Source organism: Tigriopus californicus, chromosome 6, assembly GCF_007210705.1.
Source record: "Tigriopus californicus strain San Diego chromosome 6, Tcal_SD_v2.1, whole genome shotgun sequence".
NCBI lineage: Eukaryota > Metazoa > Arthropoda > Copepoda > Harpacticoida > Harpacticidae > Tigriopus > Tigriopus californicus.
Window position 1 is genome coordinate 6382937 of NC_081445.1, and position 19211 is coordinate 6402147.

A 19211-nucleotide genomic window follows, 5' to 3' on the forward strand; every position below is an offset into this window, starting at 1 on the left:
ACCTAATTTGAAAGTTAAGATCCTTGCCATTTTCGAGACATATAGTCGACAGATTTTATGCGGTTAATGCTCTTGTCGTTATGGCTCTATGGGTTCTAGTTCCACACATACACACACACACATAGTCAGTATTATTGGACATCCCGTTCCTGTTTGAGGCTGATTCACGAGAGCCTTTGTCTGAGTGGCAAAAGCCAATCTGATCTCGGTTCCTTGTTGTCTATTTGGTCTGGTTCTATGTTGTCAAGCCAAGGACTGCCAAACGTGTGAACAAGAACGATAAAAAAGTGGGTTATTCCAAGACGAGTATTACGTCAATCTGCATTTGGCATGTGCGAGCACGTTCTCCAACCAAAGAAGGGATTGACAGTCAGTCGACAGTTTGCAACTCAAGCGCAAATGAATGAAGGATCGGACTTTTTTTCTTTCCTCCTTTTGTGTATGATACTGATAATTAAACCTCCTGTTTGCTCAATGGAAGGAAACGAACTAGCCAGTCGAGGATCCCTTAGAGTAGTTATTGAACCGGAAAGAGCCATTTTTATTGATGACTGTCAACGAATGTGATTACAATGCGATAAATATGTGTTTCAGAGGGATAATGGCTTCATTGGGAGCCAGCTCTACTGGTTTGTTACCAAAGATGGCAGACTTTCAATACCAGGTAAAGATGAGCCTTCATAAACAGTATGTATGCTCGCCGTGTCCCGATTCTAATACGTCTGATACAAATCTGGATCGCTTTCTGTCCAAAGCTCTCTGTTGAATGTGTGGCTCCATAATGAGTTTAAAGAGCCGTAAAGTTTACATTACGAGGGCATAAATCAAGCGAGGGTGGTTTTTAACGACGACATTGAATTTCCATTCCTCTCGTATCTTGCTTTCAACTCTTCTTGCCTCATTGTTGTTTCTGTTGCTGCTGATGGTGTTTTTTTTCGTCGCGTTGTCAAGCATATCCGTGATGTTGAGTTTCATATGCGCATGGCTCCAAATTAAAAGCATCACTCACTCATCTCACCTTTTGCTTGCACAACACCTCTTTCCCCCGTCCGTCCCTCCCTCCACCTTGCAATTTGACACCCTTGATCTTGAGCAATGTCAAGAGCATGATCTGAATTGATGGAGGTATTCATGGCCTCACTAAAACGTTTACCTAGCTTTTATGGCTGAGGGAGGAGAAGGAGATCAAAATAAGCTTTCATTTTCCTCGAAATTCAGATTCGTCCTCCGTCTTCTCATTTTCCTTCTTCTTCTTCTTTTGCTCATCATTGGAAAACATCTTGGGATTTTGATCAAAAACGTTTATAACCAGACAGGATGTTGAACAACATAAGATCCCAAATGTGCAAGACCTCTTCACTTGCCATTCCATAACCAAAGACCACGTCATGATAAGGAGTGCCCCCCCCCCTCCCCATTAAATACGCTTATCCCAGGAGAATGCATCCAGTCATTGGTTGTTTGGTACAGCTTACAGTACACGGAACCAGTTTAGATGAAATGAATGAAGATGGCATGGAGTCCTATGGAGTCCGACTTCGATGGTTGGGATTGGGTTCGATTCTCCATCCAGCACATATTTTTTATCCCAGCCCTTCAGCCCGAAATGAGTGGCGAACTTGTTCAATCCGCACACGTCATAAATCTTGTCTCAGTGTTGTAGTTATAGTGAAGTTCTGTACATATACGTACATATACTAAAGCAGCACCATGCTAGCAGCGAGGATGGATGGGGGCGGGCGCCTATCTTCCTCAATCCCAAGCACTTGATCTGGACACGAACTAAGCGACGGAATGACGAATCCACCCTCCCCTGTGCAATGCATTGGCCATACGTACGTACATACAGACGATACACTGTACTACTGTACATATACAGAGTCACGGACCCCCAAGTACATTCTGACATCTTCCCGATATTAGTCGGGCGACCGGCTGGTTCATCATGGGACCCTGGAGTCAGTCCACAGCAATCCGCATTGCCGTTCTTGAGTTAGTGACCGAAGTTTTTACACTTCATCGGGGCCGCCGTCTCTGCTGGATATTCATCTCAGCCCACCATTACTTCAGACACTCGACAAGTGGAGTCTCTCTTAGCTTTAAAACCGGCCTTCTCCGGTACAACCCTAGTTGGAAAGAACATAGATCTAAAAGTAGATGAGTTCAACCCTTGGGCATTGAAATATACCTTGGCCAAGAGTCTTCAATTTTTTACTTGAACTCCGGTATTCAGTGGGATTGTACTTTGAAACGTTTCCAAATATCTAGCGAGGGTTTATTTGGTAGTACTGGCCGTCGTCTTCGTCGTCTTCGTCTTCTTCTTCTTCTTGTTTAACATGAGCAAAAAAGTGATGAGCGAACAAGGGAATCTGTTCGTTCCATGGGTTGTTGAGTGGAGCGGCGCCTTCCTTCTTTTTCTTCTTCTTTTTCATTCGGGTGCCTCTTCTTGTCCATCTACGGATCCCTCCTCACTCTGTTGTGATTCACATTCGATCCACCGTCAGAGCGTCGAGCCGCCATATCTCGGTGGAGTTCATGGTCCGTCCCTCGGTTCGTCCGACCGACCGACCGACCGACCGACCGTCCGTCCGTCCGTCCGTTTATTCGTTCATCCGACCAGGAGGACACCAAACCCGTGCGTCAAAGCAATGGCGCCTCGGATTCTGATCCCCTCGTTCGCATTACCCTCCCTCTATGTTGTAGCAGATGGAGAGTGGGATGTCGGGCAGAGGAGCACGAGTTTGTTGGAGGCGCCTTCCACAGAGACTTAAGTGGATGTAGGAGCTGGTAGACGAACGGACGAACGAACGGACGATGGAAACGAACGGAGTCTGACGACTACTCGGTTCTCACTCAATTCCTTTAGTTGTTGAGAGCAAACATCCAAGAAAGAGACACGAGACAAGAATCATCATCGCCAGCGAGATAAACACAGTCTCTGTTTGTTCAGTTTTTGTTCCACAACAGTTCTCATCCTGATCTGAAACGACAAGCATTCCATCCACCGTGGTTCCCCGAGTCCTTGTTCTTTAGGGCACTCAGGCAGTCACCCAATAAACACAAAGGTCCTTCGAGCCTTTGATCGATTTCCGAAACGAGATTGCACACTAACTCAACTCTTATGTACGTGAGCAAGTAAGGTAGTGGAAGAGTGAGTGAGTGAGTGAGTGAGCGAGTGAGTGAGTAAGAGTGCAGCTGGCAAATTCTGAGCACATCCACGACCATCACCATCATTGTCTTCTGCCGACTTAGGTGTCAGGTAAATTGGTTGGAAACGAGAGGGTACGGCCAGGTCTGCTGATTGCTTCACTAACCCACCAACCCATCAACCAACCCACCCAACATTGGTTGTCGTGGAGGTACTGAACTTCCTCCCCCTTCTGCCCATACAAACTCGACCAAGGCCGACTTCTTTCTTGAAACCAGTGAGGATTGAAGAGCTAGCTAGCTAGTTAAGCTTCCAGCACCAAAATCAGGGCAAACTGGCAACAAACTACCAGTGCTATAATCAAAACCAGCCAAATTCATTTGTGGTGGGATCTTCTTCTTATTGAAGACTCAATCGCAAACCGTTTGTAGAGGGATCTTCCTCCATCGTCTGCACTATCGTTACATTCATGATGAAGTCCCTCAGGAGTGTTGGGGTGATTTTTGTTTTATGCGCCTTGGCTCAATCCTGCCTGGCCCTGCGAAGTAAATCTGACTATTTGAACCTGTCCGAACTTCACGAATTCCATCAACTGGAGTCCGAAGAAGGATCTGGCGATTTCAGCCTAGAGTTTCTGGATGATTATGACACGGACGAATCGTCCGGAGACATTCCCAAGCCCAAAGATGTCCAAAGCGAGACCGAGACCCAATGGACCATGCACTCATTTGGGTTAGCCAACAACCTTTCCACCCTTGGAGCCAATGAAGACATTCACTTTGAAGAGGACAGCTCTTCAACCACTACAACCACCGCTGATGACGATAACTTATACGAATATTACAGTGAATACTTTGAAGAAGATTACGATGAAGATGACGAGGACGATGATGATGATTATTATTATGACGATGATGAAAGTGAAGATGACAAAGCTGAAGAGGAGGTTTCCACCACAAATGGTGACGAAAGCGAGCCTGAGGTCAAAACTGACCAAGTTAACTACGAGTCCAGTCCTCCAGTGTCCTCCGACGATGAGGCCTCTTACGGCTTGCCCGTCATGAGTACGTACCTTCTCTATGTCATGCTGGCCACTGCGATCATCTCCTTCTTTTTGGGCATCACTCTGTTTTTTCTTTGTCGGAAATCCGCCCTGGAACGACGTGCCAAGAAGAAGATGGTTCCTTTCGTGGTGTCATCCTCCACACACCATTACGGTCAAAGCGCTACCATCTATCAGCCCTGTAGTACCAACAGCCCTATCGTGAAGAACTACCAAAGGGTGCCCACATCCACGCGGGAGATGCTCCAGTCTTCGACCATCGTGGAAATGCCCCACAAAAGCGCCTTGGAGAACCCCCTCCTCCCCTAAAATGTCATCCTACAATCTCAATGCAACCAGATCCCTTCGAAACTGAAATGTCAAGATGCTTTTTTGGTCTCAGCCTTGCAAAGATCATGAACTTGGAACGAAATTCATGTGATGTGATATCAATTACAAACAAACAACAGTGAATTCCCTTTTCTTCATTATCCTCATTCTCATTATCATCGACAACAACGATACAACATGAACAACAACAACAACAACAACAATTCCAATCCCTTGCCCAACTGGCCCTACCTTAGACTGGATAGCAAGGCCTTCATCATAGACCAAGCAAAAACCAGTGCCATAACCTCTGATCTGCTAGAGTACATTCATACATACATATATATATTTCTAACATAAAATGGAGTTCCTCCTCTTGTCAACGAATAATTCGAGATGGTGTTAGATTTCATGTGGTTTCCACAATTCTCACCTCTACAGTAAACTGGCAGCTTCGTCATAAATCTCATTGGGAAGTGATTTGATCGCCCACTCATTACGTTTTTAATATTCCATGTGAAAATCGATATCTCCATATCTGCTCGGCTGCTCAGAGGTGCTCGGAGCGCAGATCGACTATGGAACAGATTCTGTTGTTGATGTCGATGTTGTTGTGAGGTGGACCTTTTTGTGTGAGTAATTGAGGATAAGAGCTTCCAAATCCTCGTCTCTCGTCCGTTGGAGAAAGATACTCGTTCTGTACAGTACTGCTATTAATGAGATCAGTGGATACATTGAAGCATTGAATCAGAGTCCATGATGTGAACACAAATCATTTCCACTATATTTCTAAGCGTATGAATATTATGACTATATCCCTATGTGTACTCCAGTGTCTGAAACTAATGACAGGATGTGTGAAAGAAATATCAAAATGTCCATGGTATATATATATATATTTAGATTTTTATGTTTAGGGAATGAAAGCATTTAATACAAGTTGTCCTTATCAAACACCTTGAGTACGCCATTTTATTCCAACGACCTCCCTTGGATGGATAAACTAACTGCCTGATTGTTTCGGTTTTGTCCTCTGACAAAAATGTCGGTAAAGACCATATTTGAGAGCAAGCAAGAAGTTATTTTTGTGTATCAGCACTTTGGTTCAATACATTCTTGCGAGATATTAATGCACTTGTGATTGCACGACGTCAAATCTGGAATTAACGGATGTTGAAGAAGTCGGAAAAGGAGCACGCATAATAAATTGTTCATGTAAGTTGAAATAATCTGTGCAGTGTTCTTTTTTTTCCCTTTGTTTTTTGTGTTATGGTAGTCAAAAGGAGCTTGTTACATGGTTAAATGGCTTATCCCATTAGGTATGGGCTTTTAAGGAATAAATGAAGTAGAGGGAGATCAACATGAGTCTTTGAATGTAGAGCAAAAACTCGTTGATTCTAAAGCACAAATCCATTGGTTAGACGGTACAACAATGTAAAGGTAACTAAAGGAAGGGCAAGAGAAAAGAGAAGGGAAGTATAGGATTTTTGTCACTTCTTTATCATTCTTTATCATTCTTTATTGCGACAGATTTGTCATTTGAGTATTGGTAGATTTACAGGTTTACATGATCACATTTTTTCCCCACCACGGTTTCTTTTCTGTGGAAGTTTTGGGTTAGGCCGCCGTTCGAGACGTCGTGTCCATCCACATATCCACAATTGAAGTTGCCTTTTAAGCATTCAAAACGTGCCAGGTACACTGATGGCTAAAACTGAAATCTATTTCCGAGTTCTAGGTATACGAGTGGGAAAAATATAGCCGAGAGAAAATGATGCATGGACTAATTCCCAACTTTGGCTGGACCGATATTTTGTTACCAATAAACAATATGGTCGGTATTGAATTTAAAGTCACAAAATGTGATCGTTTCCATCAAAACCATCCATAATGATATGTTACGAATTCGGTTCTTTAATATGGTTTGCCTTCGTGATCTGATGGTTTGTTGGAATAGTGTCTATCATTTGTTGATCTAAAAAATATAAATCGAATTCTAAAAGGTTAAAGGCAGGTAGGGACCAATTGATGAACAAAGGCAAAATAATAGTCTTTAAACTCACCTTGTTCTTTACTCTTGTTCCACCCAAGGGATCCCATTGACTTGTTGTTCCCTTTTTGCTGATAGAAACTCGCCATGCCATCCGAAATGACTGTTAGTGGTTCGAAAATCTGTTTTCTGCAATTCATGATGAACTTTTTCATGAATACCACTTTTGGTTTCAAGTTCTCGAGTTAGTGATGGTGGCAGAGCGATAGCATGTTTGTAAGCTGACAGGCACAATTTCCTTGCAATGTACCATTTTGTCATCGTTTTGGAACAAATTTGATCCGAGTTCATTCAGTACTACGTGATTCGTGCTTGTACCAAGCAGTGAGACATTTTGCATTGTTAGTAATAGTTGCGATGGGGAAAGTGCCAACGATATCAACTAGTACATTAACTAGTAGTAATAGTAGTTCATACTGGGGATTACATTCCCTGTTGCGGTTAGAAAAGCCTGTGAAAAACCAACGCAAACAAAAAAGTATTTATCAACCAGACTAAGGGTATTCCAAGAACCTACAGTAAAACATGTCGGCTGAGACCTTGAGTGTTACTTGCAAGAAGTGTTGCATGTTCACGATGAAATTTGTTGGTCTGACTCCTTCAACACATTGACATGACATGCAACCACAGGGGACAACCAACAACCAAAAAAAAGTCTGGAGAGCAATAGTATTTTGAAAAGCATGCACACACTATCTAAAGGAGGCCAGGATCTACGTAGGTTCGACAGTCAAATATGAAGAGCATTTAACCTCAATATCAAACCAATCTCAGAGGGTAAACCTTTGCTGAAGTGTGCGTTTGATAGAGCCAGTCCTCGATCGTTCTATTTCTAAGGCAAAGTGGAGAAGAAGACCCGAGGCTGGTTAAAATCATTCAAGTTGTGGATTTGGCACTTGGTAATGACTTTCTGTGGAATTACGAGGCTCCCAAGATCATTTAGTGTGGCCTAAAGCCACACACATTCCTTAACTGACTAACGGATGTTGTTGAATAAGCACGTCCAACAGATTTACCATTACTGCGTCGATTTGATAATGGAAATGGTTATTATTCTTTTAGAGGGGAAACTCTTGATCAGTGAGCAGAAATGGATAACAAGGTTAGGCAACTTTCGCAGAACTAAGCCATGGCACAGAAAATGGATAGGACAGCTTTGCGGCCACAAAGAAAATACTCTAGTCTCTGAACTTGAATGGAAATCAACAATGAAGGGGTGGGGGATAATTAGTAGAAGAAATTACTCTGCATCCGTTCATGGTTGTGCAATCATAAAGCTGTCATGCCTGTAACAAAACCATGCCGAAATCAGAGATTGGCCACCCACTTTGTAAAAGACCAATCCAATTTGCGTACGTACCCATATATGAATTCATGCAAGGACTCAATAAGAAAGAGAACAAGGACTTTTTTGCATTGAATCCAGCCATCATGTTCTAATGTTCTAATACCATGTTTTTTCAATAGATTCTTTCCAGGACGGACAATTTCAAACTCAAGATTTGGGGTCAAGGGAGATACTTTGATTATGGTCTCTGGTCAGTTAAGCGGGGTTTTTTGTGGCCCAGACTAACGAGCTAACGACGTTCTTTTTCAGAATACGTATTTTCCATGCTTCCAAAGGTTTTCATAAAAACTCAAGGACTGATCACAAATAGTTCGACGTCGTTTTGCTTCAAAGACAAAATAACTCCTCAAGAAATCTCATTCAAAAGGAACGGTGTTGTCCTCTCAAAACTACTTACTTGCATTCAAAATATATTTGCGGCCTTCAAAATTCATCTTAGCTTAAGGGGATGATCATTTAGTTGACATTGTACAATAACAACTTATAAAACCAAACAAAATGTATAGAAAAAAATGACAAATTGGATGAAACTACTGGGAAATCCATTTCCAGTAGCGGTAAGCAAGTCCGCAAAAACAAAACTTCGACAAAAAACGAAAAGAAAAGATCCCAACAGTATTTTGTACTTTCTGGTCGCTTGGTTTTTCTAATCCTAAGAAATCATTTTTTTGTCCAAACGTTTTACATGATAAGATTAAAACTTATTGGTTAAGGATGCTTTCACACTTCGAATACCAAGAGCCTGGCAATTCTTATTGCACCACAACATAACCATTTGTAAAATTGGAAAGATTGAAATCCAAGGGAGGAAAGAGACGGTGAATTTGAGTTTGATTATTTAGGAATCAAACATTTCGGTTTAGAAATTAGAAATTCCTATTGTAGGTCGCACCAAATTTTTCGTTTCATCTCGTGAGAAACTTCAACGCCCTTGGTGAGTCATCAACCTACCTTAATCAAGGATACTATGAATACGCATCTTGTCAAGTTCTATAATGGTTGACATTATGACGTATCGCATGACTGCGCTTCTAGGTAAGCCAAATAAAGACTATTCCCTAATGGTTTGGAGTGACTCTCTCTCTCTCTCCTTCTGTGCTTGTGTGTCTTTCAATTTCGTTCGGGGCTTTCCCACACACACGAAATGCAATATGCCTCAATTGAATGAATACTTAGGTTCAAAGACAAAAATACCCGCCGCGGGAAAACCCCTCAATTAAAATGAACTAACCCAAATATTCAGGGGCGGCAAATCAAATTGGAAGTAGTCCACATGCCTTTTTTCAACCGGCTTATTTCCAAGGATCTGATTAACAAAGCAAAATAAATGCATTAATCTTCGCTTGTTTTATGAGGGCTTGAGACATGGATTCTTTTTTTCATTGGCCACTCTCCTAAGTTGTGCCAGAGCAATCAAGAGATCAAATATCTTATCCAGCTTGCGAATATCCTGGCCAAGTACGAGTTGGTTTCAATTAGTGTAAAAACCCGGGAATACTCTTGCAACTCTCAAATCCGTAAATATATCATGACTGCGCAAAACAGTAAGAAGGTAAAAAAACTGAGTTGATTCACCGAAATAAGGAAAAACAGAAAGACCCCCAGGTTCGAGTTTTAAAATACGAAACCTTGATATGCCATGGATTAAAATACACTTCAATCCGGCTAATACCTCGCTTCTCAAATTCAGCCAACCCGATTTGCATTTTTTTCTGCTAGAGAATTTTATTCCGGCTCATCCCATTTATAATGGCGATCAATAGGCCTCAGATAAAAAGGTGTTGGAAATCAAGGGAAAAACAAAAGTCAAAAGGTGATAAGAAAAAGGCAAAAAAAAAATTACAAAAGGTCATCCCAAGGTTGCAACATATGAAAGGATTAGACATATTAGGACCTTTGTAGTATTTGCGTTAACCTGCTTGTAAAGGCAGTGTGGAATCACATTCTTTGTGAGAGTTTTCCTCCAAGAAAAATAATCCATTATTGCGCACTAAGATCTTACTAACAATTTCCACAAGAACCCCTTTTCATCTTGAATTGGAATTAGAGGATTTGAATGATTTTGAACGCACGCCATTGTGTGAACCTGCAGAAAAATGGCTTCATTGATCCTTCACTGGTTGGTTTACTATCACTGCATGGATTTATAACGTTCTACGTGCTGGAATGTACGATATCTTGTGATAAAGAAGCTTAGTTGAATTTGCTTTGGGAGGGTCAAATGTTGACTAGTTCAAATACAAATTAGAGTTAATTGTTTTCCATAAATGCTTGTCAGTTTCAAAATATTCAATAAAACACTTTTCTCTCAAACTTTGAGATCTTGAAACTTTTTTTTTTTGGAAAACCTTTTTTGTCTGTGAAAAGAGCAAAATTAACTAGACCAGCCTCAGCTGTTTCTTGCCCCATCAATGACAACTGAGCTTTTGTGCAGCGGTTTTACATAAAAATATACACTCTTGGCAACATTACATAAACACAAAATACACCATCCATTTAATGAGGAAAAAGCAAAACTTGATTTTGTTGCGAAACAAAAGAGAAGTATTATTCTCGAAAAATTAATTGAGAAAGGTTATTAATTGGTCACAAATGACACTTCTGATAAAAGGTGAAAGCTTGGTTTTAGGTGAATTACTCGAAAATCCGAGGTGTAGTGATCAATATTGAACAAAATGATTCAATATTCTACTGTCTTCTAATCTCCGTTCTTAGGATTCGTTTTCGTTCGCAAAATAGTTCTTCAATAAGGAGCTGGTGAAGTCGACCGATGTAAAAAAGGCAGCGTGAACAGGGCAAGAATTTTCTTACTAGGTGTCTTGGGTTCAAACCCTGGAGTAAACCTTTGTTCCTTCTTGTTTGAGGTAATCTCATGCTGTTCCAATTTCCAAAGAAGGAGATAAGTCGCTCCCCAGTTTTTAAAGGCATATTTCTCTCACTTCGACTATTGCGAAGGTGTTTGAGAAGAGCATAAAGTTCAAACTTGTAGAATTTTTTTGAAATCCAGGTTGCCCTTTCACCTAGCCAGCACGGGTTCCGCAAATTTTAGCGCGGTTACCCAACTGATTGAGCATATAGTACATAGCAGATCATTGAAGGACTAGAGAGTTATGAGTCAGCCCATGCAGTCTGTCTCAATTTTGTCCTGGCCTTTGACATTAGTCAACAAGCTCCATGAGATTGGGATCCAAGGCAAGGTTCTCCATTGGTTAAGAAATTTCATTTGTATCCGGAAGCAATTAGTTAAGCTTGAGGGATCCCTTGGTGACATTCATGATGCCAAGTCGAGTGTTCCACAGGGCTCCATTTTAGGTCCTCTCCTTTTCATCATCTTCATTACTCCACTTCAGAAGCTTAGTAGTAGTACTGTCAGTATCTCTTCCTATGCTGAAGATACAAAATTGGTAGTTGGTAGGAATGGTCAGAACTCGGGTTTGTCAAGGTCAGGTCCTAGATCAAATCCACTATTGGGCTGCTAAGAGTAATATGGCATTGAAAGGAATGAAATTCTACTCAATTACCTTTAGGTGGACGCCATTAGACTCGCCAATAGCACTTGATCGTCCATGACAGATTTAGGTGTCGTCCTCTAAAATGATGGAAAGTTCGATTAGCATATCCAGTTGAAAGTTGGCAAAGCTTTTCAAACATGTGGTTGGATATGTAGTACGTTTAAGTCCAGAGAGAGAATTTGATGATAACTCTATCGGTACATTGTCAAACCACATCTTAATTATGCCTCCTCCATTTGGGTTCCAATAAGTTCAGGAGGTTTGCAAAAGGTCGAGCAGGTCCAAAGATATTTTACTAGTAACATTGAAGCTATGAAAGAGCTCTCGTTTTGGGAGCAAGTCCAGTGTTCAATAAAGGTACGAAAAATATCTGATACTTTGAGCTTTGTCCCAACCTAAGTTTTAAGGACAATTGCAGTGACCCTAGAAGCATCACGTGCGTTTTGCGAGCACCGTCAAGCCCTCAAGAATGGGCTAGTTAAAAGAATGAAGTCCTCTTTTCTTCTTTCACGAACTCCGACATTGGTCAATTGCTCCCCTAAAATAGTCGTAGGGAATGCGTAAGTGCTGATCTTGTAGTAGGATTTATGTCAGACTTAGACAAGATTTAGTCTAAAATTCCTGATCAACCCTATATTCAAGTGCTCACGGTTGGCCTTAAAACACAATCCTTGATCCCTGACACTATTTACAAAGTCAGACAGCCTAGTCTCTAAGACAGCCCAAACGAAACGGGAAAAGGCACGGTAGATTGCTAAATTAACTACTTACGACATTCCATGAAAGCTATTTTTTTCCTGTCATATGACCCGGAACACTAATTATGTTTAAAATTTTGATAGAATGAGACAAAAAGAATACAAAGGCATTATAATAAAGAAAAGGAATCGGCCCGACCTGCCCTTTACTTGCTATAGGCTGACTCACAAAGTGCCCTCTGAAGTAAACCATATTTCATGCAGCGCAAGAAGGCTATCGGGAAAACAAAACCAGAAATGAGACACCCCCATGTGGTTTCGTGAGCACTTATTTAGAATTGCGATTGGGTACAATATTCACTTTTTTAATAGTAGATGCCTTCACATTCTTCCAAATCGAGGCCAAAATTGAGCTTATACGTCTTTTCACGCGGTCACAACAGTCAGATCAAGCAAGATGTGCTGAATGCTGTCTCTAAGCTATATATCATGCAATCCCAAAGTGACAAAACTTGCAATTTCAAGCTTGGAAGGCCAATAAACGACCAATTTCTGTGCTAGGAATTGAGCCTGATACGTGATATCTTACCCTTGAACAAGATCAATACAAAACACGATTTTTCGCATTTCATTTCATGAACAACTTAGGGCCCTCGTAATCCCCATCAAAATGGTGTCTTTCTTTTGTCTTGTGCATATGCTTGCCAAACCTCATTGATCGCACTGTGGGTGGTTAATCAAATCCTAATTTTAACAGAGATTTAAGAAGGAACTAGACTTATGCCAATCACTGTTTGTTAGTTAGTTAGTTTGTTTGTTAGTGAAACAATAAATTTGCCGTTTGAGATATCGTTTATCTGAAATAGAATACTAATATTTGCAATATCTTAATTTAGAATAATCTAAGCATTATCATTAACCATATATTAAGTAGGTGATTTCTTATGTCCCTTTTATCCGTATTATTCAGTATCATTATTATTCACTTTTTCTTAAATTTAACTTTCATTAGACTTTGGTTAGACCAGAACATAAGATTTATTTGGCGTGTTGCCCGCACTGATATTAAGGAGAGCATGAAGAAGAGCCTTCTTGTATTGAGGGTCAAAAGTTTCCTTCACCAAGGATGGTGCCCAAGGCCAGTCAAATTTACAATGAATTGCTTCATGTGACTGTTCACTGTGCAAAGCCATGCTGATAATGGCTCATTCCCTGGCACTTTTTAATTGCAATTCTATAAGATTTGATGAGGATTAAAACTGACGTGAATTTTGATTGGCAGGACAAAGTTTGTGGAAGTGGGTAAATTCCTAACGTTGAGATTGGTCATTCAATTGGCCTTCTACCTTCGAGATTCCATGTTGGGAGGTTTTAAGATGGTCACCAAGGGTCTCAAATATAGTCTTGATTATGTCTTGCTTGATCTAACTGTTGTGACCGCGTGAAAAGACGTATTATTTTTTATTTGGATTTTTGAGGGCTTGGTGAAGGTGCTCACAAAACGCACATTAAGGCTCTACGGTCTCTAGAATTGACCCTAAGAGCTGGGCTAGGACAAAGCTCAATGATACTCTTGAAAACGTACAATATCAGATATTTTTCGTACCTTCTTGGAATAATGTATTTTCCCAACTTCTCACATCTCTCTCAATACAATTCCATTAATGTTCCTAGTGAAACACCTTTGGACTTGTTCGACTTTTTGCAAACCTGCTGAACTAATTGGAGCCCAAATGGGTGATGAATATTCAAGATGTGGCTGAACAGTCGACTTGTACAGAGTTAGTATCATAACACTATCTCTGGGCTTAAATGTCTGTTATATATGGCTTTACCCACCTTCAACTGGGTAGACTCATCGAACTTGTCAATGAGTTCAGAAAAAACGGGGATATTTTGGAGCTGAGACTAAGGAAAATGGATCATTAATTTCAGCATAATTAAGCGTTAAAGAACGTGCCCTCTTATTTTCGATCTGATGGTTTTTTTTTAAATTACGGATTGTCCAATGTGCTTAATCAAGAATGTAAGTCTATATCTGAGCTTAAATCTATTCTGTATGGTTTTGTGAGCAAGAAATATGCAAAAATGTGTTTTGAGCATTTCCATCGCCTCTTAATTGGGCATTCTAACCACTGTGGCAAGCTACTGGTTAGTAATTTGATTCAAGCAATTGAATGTCTAGCTCCCTCAATGGCTTTCAAACACATTTCTAAAAATCCTGGTACATATCGTAAATGGCGAGTAATAAAATTCCACATAACTTGAATCGCTGGGTTATTTTATCTCCCTCTTTCACAGGAGCCTTGTGATTCCTCTACAATTTGTGGCACGACTCAAAGCAAAATGATTGAATTTTTTTTACCAAAAATGAACCCTCAAGTCCTAGAAGCTCTCTTTAGGTATTGTTTTGGTCTCAGTGAGGCAGGAGTCGCTGTTCAATTCGCTGAAAAGCCCAATTCTTAGGCGCGTCTATTCCTTTCTGAATTCATTATCATATGTTACTACCCGGTACAAGTTTTATTACATTATTTCGACGGAATAACGATTCAAATCTCACAGACAAAACCTCGTCTCGTTTACACTTCTTGCGGTGTTCTCGTCCTAACTTATTTCTGCTCCCGTTGGAGCATTCAGTGGTTCTAGATTCTGGCAAAAGAAAAAAGCGAGGGGAGTGCAATAACGAGAGAAAATTGATTTGGTTCCAGTATAAAGGAATGACTTTGATTAACGGCAATCTTTTGCGTTCATTGTCACCTTGTAGATTTGAGCTGTATGAAGTAGGTGGGTGGGTTGAGTGGCCTTTTGACTGGCGGAAACATTGACTAAACAATATGTTTTAATATTTACCGAGTTAAATGGCATGATTCTCATATAAATTGAAAAATATTAGTTACATCTTCTGCAAATATTGTTCCATGCCGTTTTCAAGTTGTTACATTTGATGTAAATAGCGCAAAAACCCTTAACCTGATACCTAAATGAAAGCACTGTTTTTTACTCCTCGCCTTGTAGAGGGACCAAATCTTGGCTTGTTCAAATTCTTCTCGATGCATTTATTTTTTCCCTTTCTTGCTAAAATTCAGAGGTTGGTTTTCGAACCGAATTGCATTTTACTATCAAACTTTGGACTGGTAAATTTGACTCCAATCAAAAGAGCCAATTTGCTATTTTGTTCATCGACCTTCTCTTGGTTTGGTCAAGCTCGATCGTGTTTGGAGCGATTCTTCCGACAAAGCGACATCGACAAATTTTCTCACAGATCACAGAGAGTTAGAGCACTTTCCGAGTACAAACTGTGAGGCTGTGACCCCAGAGTTTTGCAATAAGGGCCCTTTTTGCAACGTCACACGACCCAATGAAAACGGGAAGAGGCACGGTAGATTGTTTAATAAATTGCTCTTGTCTTTCCTTGAACGCAATTTTATTTCCGAACATCGTGTGACCCAAGACACTTATTACACATAAAATTTTAAAGAGTTAGCCAAAAGCAACACAAATACATGCATGGTAATTCAATAAAGAGGGATTGGCCCAATCAGCCCTTTTTTGGTAGAGGCTGAATGACAGAGCGCCCTCTGAAGTGCAGAACGTAAAACATATTTCGTGCAACGTAAGGGGGCTATGAAGCACAGTTTTATCGACACATTGTGTGAAATCCGGTGTCGTGTAAATGCACAATTAGTTCCGTATTTTGAGAACACAATAAAGGACATTGAATTGTAAATAGGGGTTAAATCAATGCCGAAAAAACATGCATGGATATTTCAAGCTTCAAGCTTTTATCTCATAACCAGGGGTCGGAAATTGGTTAGGGATTTTCATTAAAATAGTTTGCTTTTCGGTTTTGGTTTCCATCCAAACTAAGCTACGAAAACGCGAAAATAAGATAGAAAAAAGTGAAATTCGTTTGATTTTACGAGGCAAAACTTGCATGATAATTGTTTTTCACAAACTCATTGCTCTATGGGTTGAGGATTGAACTTTAAGGCTCAGGTTCTTATTTTGAAGCATCTTCAAATTGAAATATGTAGATGACAAATGACTGTCAATGAGTGGTCGGTCTGTAAAATCAGTATCATCATTGTGGAAGAATCTAGAACACTTGTGTACGGACAATTTAGGCTTAAGTCCGTAGACTCTTACTCTAGTCGCGACCAAGAGTCGCAATAAAGGTTATTACTATTATCAAAAAAAAAAAATATGTTCATTTACATATTAACACCAACCAACACATCCACTCTTGGGGTGAAATGATTGAAGCAGAGCAATCAGCTTGAAAGCCAAATATTACAAATTTGAGTATATCAGGAAATGATGCAGTTTTTCATCCTTCAGTTTCTTTAGAGCATAGAAAAATGCAAAAATGTATAATGTGGAATTCAGTTCTGTTTGATTTCTCATACGTATGGTGTACATTCTTAAACTTTCCTCTAAATTCTAAGGTTTCAGGTGAATTTAGGGTTAAAATCGCGGAATTGCTTTGGCCAAAATATGGCCGAAATAATTTCAAAAGTAACCCTCTTTCCGACACCTCCTCATAATGGATGGAGGTAGAAGCCCTCTAGATGGAGGGATGGACATGGCACTTACCCTGGCGAATTCGTCGAGCCAGTACAAAGGGTCGAACCGTGCCGGTTGTGTCACTAGCTAAGCCTGTAGTTGAATTGGGAGAGCGGAAAGGTCTGGTTCCTTTTTGTTGTTATCGTTCAATGTATCTCTTACATCATTCCCTCTGCTCAGGTTGAATAACACCAAAGTCGTTTCCCTCTTCTCGCTACATCTGCTGGCTGATCTCCGCCACATGTAAACCTGGCCGTGTCAAATGCGACCAGGTTTGCTGATTTGATCACCCTTTGAACCATTTAAGCCCTTGAAGTTGGCATGCTGGTGAGTTGGTGTGAAATGATCTGAAAATGGGTTCATGCATTAGGAAACGTACGATATGTTTATATGACAAATCAACAGTCTTGATTTAAGCCAAGGCAAAGATTTTATGGCCCATGAACATTTGTTGAGGTGATTTCATTCAGTACTATGCAATGTAACCTGGATTTTTGATCATCTGTCTGCTATTATGGCTTGAAGTTGGATATAATTAATAGCTTCCATATTGTCACTCCTTCTAGTATTTAGCTTTGATTTGATTTTTTAGCTCCTTGTTAGCGTTTTTCACTGATTTCCAAAATCTATTGAACATTCCCAACCTTTACAAGATTTTGCTTGCCCAAGTGCCTTTTAGTACAACATTTATTAAGAAATTTGTCAGCTTTAATGAAAGCCTTGTGCATTCACAATGCTCATATCTTTCTAGGCACATAAAAACCACAAAAACGGTGACATTTCCAAGGCTTTCATTATGCTCTTCTTTGGCTTCAGTTACAAATATTTAACAATTTTTATTAAAGAGGAATGTTCTTTGACTAGTTAGTTTCAATTCACTACATATTTGCTCTGTTATTTTGGGCCTTGGCCAGGGTGGGCCTTATCAACACTTACTGATGTTTTGTAGTACCTGGTCTCTCATCCAAGCCATGGGACTAGATTACTTGGGGAGGCTTTTTTAATTCTGAAGTATTGACTTGCCAAACTCCGGTTTTCCTAATTTGTCAAATAATGTCTCAAGGAGCCTTACAACAATGATTTTGTTTTTTTTCTCTTATTTGATTTCATCCATCCACGTTTGCAATTTAAGGAGAAAATTGCCAAAAACAGCTTCTTTTGCTCAAACTGCAGGAAATAAGATTCGGGTACAACAGTAGTGTTGTACATGTTACAGTTATCTTATTATCAATGTTGGCCATATTTCCATAATTTCAGCCATGGAGGGAGCTTCTTTTGGCAATTTTCCTTCTAGTTGTGCTAGTGCTGGTGAGAGTCCGGGCTCGAGTCTTTTACTCGGTTTTGGAGAAATTGGCTGGACTTAAGTCCGGAAATGTGAAATCAATTTATTCATTTTTCCCTAGAATCTTTCAAGACAAGTCTTTTTGCTAGAACTGACTAATAAAAGACTCCAGTCCTTTACCGGACTCAAGTCCGGCAAAAAATCAGAGGACCCATACAAGTCCAACTTTTGCTGGACTTGCCCCAGCACTAAGTTGTGCTGATGAATCGTGGAATGTATTAATAAAAAAAAAAAGAGAAGAAAAAAAGAAAAACTAGAGGTTCTGTGAGGCCTACATAAACCTATTACAAAATTCTCAAGTAAGCCAGCTTGACCAGTCAATTCAAATTCAAAAATCATACATTTGGCTGACTTTGAAAGATCTGATAGTGCTTAATACTTCACACTTAAAAGTAATGGTTGGAACACTGCGTTTGCAAGTTATTTTACAAGGAAGTAAAGGTCAGAGAAATAACTTGTTTTCCTGCTTAGAGTACATTCCAGATGGTTATCCTTACCGATCTCCTTACAGTATTAGAACTCTTCACATTAACTTGTGCTCCAACTCTTTCCATTGAAATCTCTAGATTTGCTGCTTGATATCAAAACAGGTTATTTTTTCGATCATAAAAATAGGTGTTATTATGTCTAGGATTTCGAGTATTGGTAGATAATGTCTGAAATATTTTTTGTTTGGGCATCTTAGGTACGAGGTGACAAGGTCTAGACTTGCGGATTATGGCTGCTTAAAGGCCAGTTTCGATAGTTATTTCCACCTGGCAGCGCTGAAAGATTACCCTTGACCCAAAAATGACCCAAAATTGTCCTTCCCAGGACAGGCAATTTCACGTCTGGCAGTGCTGTGGGCTAATAACAATGAGTCTAAATTGAATAACTATTGGCATCATTCGTTTCCTGAAACATTCAAGCACCGATTGATAAAATGATAACAGTACAATTAGATTCCGAATGCAGATTTTGTTGATTTTAAAAGTGTGATATAGAGTGAGTAAGTGCTAGATGGTCGTATTAGATCGGTTGGGAAACAAGGGCTGGACCATCAAGAACGAAATAGTTGTTAAGTTTTAAGATTTGGGCATGGCTTTGCAGAATAAAATTTTCAAAAACATCGATTCAAATTTTAACTTATTTTTTTATGAACAGCCACGGAACTCTTCACCTACAATGAAATTGTGCCC